The sequence below is a fragment of the Echeneis naucrates genome, chromosome 12 (genome assembly GCF_900963305.1).
Source record: "Echeneis naucrates chromosome 12, fEcheNa1.1, whole genome shotgun sequence".
Classification (NCBI taxonomy): domain Eukaryota; kingdom Metazoa; phylum Chordata; class Actinopteri; order Carangiformes; family Echeneidae; genus Echeneis; species Echeneis naucrates.
The window spans coordinates 2054351-2060145 of NC_042522.1; positions in this window are offsets into that span (position 1 = coordinate 2054351).

Here is a 5795-nt window from a genome sequence, read left to right on the forward strand (position 1 = left end):
TTGGGACATTCAGTGCATTAGCTGTGTTAATTTCATTGCAAATATATTATTGTATATTTAAAGCTTTTGAACCTATTTTATTGGCCCTGAGAACACACACACATTAAGAAAATATGAATATTTCCCCCCAGACACCTGATGTCACAATATAATTTCTGAATTTGTATTTCAAACTTGTAGAGGGTAATATCCCAAAATGTGAGCCCATAAAACTAAAATACTCTTTTCACAATGATCAGCCATAATATGAGAAAAAAACAACAAGGAACATTCTTAATCTTTTCAAAACATTAATTTAAAAAAAGTTTCTAAAATATGAGTGCACAGAATGGATAAAGAAAACTGAAGGAGACCTTTTCAGATTTTTCATCAAATGAGACGTCAGTTGCTGGTCAGCTGCCAGTTATGTCTCGCATCATTTAGGAAATAAGGTATTTTCCTCACAGAAACTCAACATACAGCTCTTTCCCAAAAGTCTGGTTAGTAAGAGCCGAACTGACTCCAGAATGTTGATCTGATCGGACTGATCGGACATGTGAAGCACTTGGGAAAATGTGCTTCCCAACACTGTCTGATGTGAGCAGCAGACAGGAGGACAGATTGATTTCAAGAAACTCTTTTGGCCTCTGACAAGGTAAGTGCCCCTTTTGCAAAATATTTTCATCTCTCATTCTGATCTTATATTTTAACCTTAAAATTTGGCACTAAAATAATGCAACTGAATGAATAAATACCTAATTTCCAACTGTGTAACTTTATTTTCCCAAATGATTGTTAGAGGGATGTCCTTTGATTTTTTTGATCCTGCCATGCCCCCAAAATGTCTAAGCAGCATTGTTACTGTTACAAGGTGAGTTGGAGGAAATTTTAGCTGCTTAGTTTATTATTGTGTAGTTTATTTCATTGACCTGAGGGGTATACTACAAAGGAAACTCAAAAGAGTCGGGCTTTCTTTGGGTGAGCTGGCTCGACAAAGCAGAAAGCTCCAATCACAGATAACGAATATCACAGCGGTGGTTATCTTGATTTGTCGATCCAGGCTTTCCTCATCAGGCTTTGTGCGAGTTCACATAAAAAGGAGCGTTTAGGTGTCATTTGATGCTATTTCCACAGAAAAATGGACCGAAATCATGCCGCATATTTCAGCCAAGAGGAGCAGATTATGATAATGGCGAACTATGAAGAGTTCAGACCAGAACAGCTAAAAGCAACACTGTTTCTACAAACAAGGCGAGAGAGGAAGCCTGGCAAAAAAACTGCAGATTGTGTAAATATGTACGTTAATATATGTAATATATATCATTATATAACATTAATTCCCTCCCTGACATTGCATCACAATGAAGGATACATGGAAATCAGATTAGGGCTAAATCAAAATGAGATTTATTTGATTTGTCTTATTTGTGATAAAGTCTAAGCTATTTTCTAATTGGTCTTCTATTAGTTGTAGTGCCAGCAAGGCAAAACGGTCTTGGCAGCAAATCTGGACCAAGCACAAGAATATAATCCAAAGTGTTATGTATTTATCCCTCTTTTAGTGGAATGTGGATGATACACTGTGTAACATATTAAGTGTTGATATTATAGAGAGAGAGAGAGAGAGAGAGAAGCTCAGTCCTTCCCCCAGCAGTCTAGGCCTACAGCAGCATAGCTAAAGAGTAGAGTAGTAGACTTTTTAACTATAAGCTCTGTCATACAGGAAAGTTTTAAGCCTGGTCTTGAAAATTCCTAGAGTCCTCCCCCCAGACTGCTGTTGTTAACATGAAAAAACTGATGTCTATCTGATAAGTAGGATTTGAACCAACTTAGTGCAGTTTCTTTAATTCCAATTTCATGTTCCAGTCTCTGTAGTAAAATATTATGATCTATGGTGTCGAATGCAGCACTAAGATCTAGAAGGAGAAGTATGGAGGCTGATTCATTGTCTGAGGCCATTAGAATGTCATTGGAGACTTTAACCAGCGCTGTTTCTGTGCTATGATGGGCTCTAAATCCTGACTGAAACTCTTCAAACAAACTGTTCCCATCCAGATGGTCGTGTAATTGTTTTGGTACAGCTTTCTAAATGATTTTAGAAATAAATAGAAGGTTCGATATGGGTCTATAGTTTACCAAAACATCTGGATCAAGATTAAGTTTTTTAAGCTGGGGTTTAATGACCGCAGTTTTAAGTGCCTGAAGTACATAACCCAGAAATAAAACCCAGAAATAAAAGTCAGATGAATCAAATCTAGAATGAACAGCTCAATTAAGGAAAAAGATCTCTTTAAAGAGGCTAGTTGGTACTGGGTCTAATAGACAGGTTGATGATCTGGATGATGAGACTATAGAAGCTAGCTCTGAGATATTCAGAGGTGAGAATGATTCCAGATGTAAAAGAGGCGTTGCAGCTGATTCAGGAGTTGTTGTATTCAGTAGGAGAATTTTATCTAACGTAGGCAAGAGCTGATACAAATAAGTTAATAAAATCATCACTGCTTAGAGCTAAGGGGATCACTGGTTCAACTGAGCTATGGCTCTCTGTCAGCCTGGCTACAGTGCTGAAGAGAAACCTGGGGTTGTTCTTGTTTTCTTCTATGAGTGCTGAGTAATATGAACTTCTAGCGCTGCAGAGAGCTTTTTTATACGTTTTTAAACTATCTTTCCAGGCTCTGTGAGACTCTACTGACTTACTGGAACGCCAGTTTCTTTCTAATTTCCTTGATGTCTGCTTTAAGGCACGGATTTGGTAACTATACCAGGGAGCCATCCTCCTCAGATTGAATACTTTCTTTTTGAGAGGGGCGGCATTGTCGAGATTTGAACGCAGTACGGACCAGGTGGACGGTACACTGTAACTAACAGAACTGGTTTTTCACCTTTCCAGTCTGAGTGGGAAAACCCCAGCTGATGGCTGACTTACTGTAATTGCAGGGTTTTGATTGGTCTCATTACTTCCATCTGGTCAACAAGATTACACATGTAACATCTTCCCTCAGCTGAGAATCTGTATCGTCAGAAAACACCAACAGATCACTCCGGTCTGGAAGAACTCTCTCCCTCCGAAGAGCTCCTGAATCCACCGGATCCTCCACAAACGGTGAGCTCATGTTCAGGGAGGATGATCAATGAAGTATGCTCTTCTTACAGCCAACTTTAAGCCGAAAGTCGGAACAAAAACTGGACTGGATCAGGTTATGTTCTCAGCATCCGTTACCATGGTGATACAGACAGCTTCGAAGAGAGCTGGTTTTAGGCTCAACATAGATCGATGAGGCAATAATCTCTCTTCGTAATTCACCCCTCTGACCTCTGAAACCATCACAGTAGGTGATGTCATTTTGTAGTTTAAACACTAGGTAGCAGCAGAAGATTTGGAACAGTTATTCAGCAAACATATTTCTGACTTAACAGTGAGCTCTAGTGATGCTCTGTTGCACTGCCCACATACAACAACCTTTTACACGCTGAATGGAAACGATGGGATCTTCTTTGTTTTTCTTTCATATATGTTTGGATTTTTTAAGCTGATATACCCAGATGACTCTGTAGGCCTTTGTGTAGGACTAGACTCATTTGTAGTGAATGCTACCTCACCTGGAGGTCTGAGCTCAGTTTGAAGGAAATATCAGATCAATGATGTTTTAGGCCTATTTTCCTCTATATGAACATGCAATATAGGTAAATTGATCATTGAAGTGTCTACAGTTTAACTTCAGTTTGTTTTTTTTACACGAAAAGTTTGATCAGCACTTTTACCAATGTATGTCAGGTGTTTCAATGCACAGATTAAGAAAAAAGTAGCCATATCTGAATCAAAGATTCTCACAGCCCACATATTAGCCAAACCTTTGTGCCACCTTGGGATACTTCTATGTAATATTGTCATTAAACGTTCAACAGTACCAACCACAAAAAAGCATTGAAGCCAGATCCAGGGAGAGTCAGGTAGTTCCCATCATGCACTGAAGATTTGCTCTTGCCCAAATTTCCTGAACATATTGTTGCCACATTATGAGCATGTTGAGGTTCTGTAAGCTTGAAAGGTGCAGTGTTTGATTCTGCACATGGCTGTTGATGGACAAGTCTAATTTAAGAAAATTGCAGGTGTAAACAAACTACTTTATTGTTGCCTCCATTACTGTTCACGTCCCATTAAGTCATGCCAGAGTCTCTGTGATCCAGCAAAACTGGGTCTCTCGAACTGTTTCACATAAACTAAATGTAACCATCTTACTGAGTGGAGGAGTCTCTGTTCTCTTTTCAGATAAGGCCACTAAAACTGGTGGTTGTGAACTGAGTGGGAATGCTGTCAAGAAAACAGTCAGAAGCAACATAAGCACACCCAACTTCATAAATAATGACTAAATAAAGTTATTTTGATTGTGTATTGTTAATATTTCCACATGTGCTCTTCTGGCCAAATACTAAGCATGGGCTGGGGTGGAAATGCCCCCTAACCCCACACAATTGTTCAAATGTCCTCCCTTTTCCCCAAATACCAAATAAAGACCATTTTACAGATTACTAACATTTGATTGGTTGGTTATGCCCTGTAAAAAGTGAAGACTCAGAAATAGAGCAGTCAGTTTCATTGATCTGTTGACCCAGATGCTCAGTAGCTGTACACAGCCTGTTTCTGTCAGAACACTTCACAGTGCGAGTCTTTGTCAGTCTAAAGGATTAAATAGTTATCAGTAGATTTAAAAAATTTTGATTGTACAAGTTAATATAGCTGATATAATATATCATTATATAACTTTAATTCCCTCCCTGAAAATGTCTCACAATGAAGAATACATGGAAATCACTTAGATTAGGGCCAAATCAAAGTGAAATTAATTTGATTTGTCTTATTTACGTTAAATAAATAAATACATTTTCTAAATTGTGTTCTTTTAGTTGTAGGGCCAGCAGTGCAAATCTGGACCAAACACAAAAATAATATCTTAAAATATCTTGGTTCTCCTCTTCGTTAGCGTTACCACCAGCCTCCGAGTCCGTTGCTGAAAATGACAAAGGCTCTGCTGATGTGGCCATCGCCGCAGGTTACCCTGTCCTTCGTTGTTCTTCTCCACATGGCAGACCGTCCCTCTCACTCGTTTTTAGGGATGACATATAGAAACTGCTCCGTTTTGCAAACTTGTTATCTAACAGGTAATACGCCAAGCAACGTCAGAAGTCAAATCTCACGTGCCGTCTGCGTCCAAATCAGCCAATCAAATTGCGCGACACAAGAGCAGCAAAGTTCATCATCAAGGTCATCATCATTTAACTGTGTTATAAACAATATTATTTCCTGTCAGTATCGTTTCCTACGATTGTTACTGTCACAGAGATGTCTTTGCTTTTTTCTATAGATAATCATATTTTGAGAGAAGGGGGCAGGAGGGAGGGTCTGAAGACCCTGCTAACCCCTAGCTGTTAGCCAACAGTACTATTGCTATGGGTTACTTTAGTTTAAATGAAAACATGAAACAATTGTAGCTCACAGCCAAAAATAACACATATTAGCAATAATCATCATGACCAACCAACATCTCTTACTTGAGGCTTTAGACTTTTTTGAAACCAGTAGAAAGCCTGCTAGGGCTGAAACGATTCCTCGAATAATTTGAGTACCTCAATTACAAAAAATGATCGAGGAAGTTCCTCTGCCTCAAGGTGTCGTTTTAATTACTACATCATCGTTTTAAAATGGCTTTTGGTCAGCTTGAGCTCCTACAGTCAGCCTTGGTTAGCTTTAGCTCCTACAGTTAGCCTTGGTTAGCTTCTGCTCCTGCAGTTAGCCTCAGTTAGCTTTAGCTCCTACA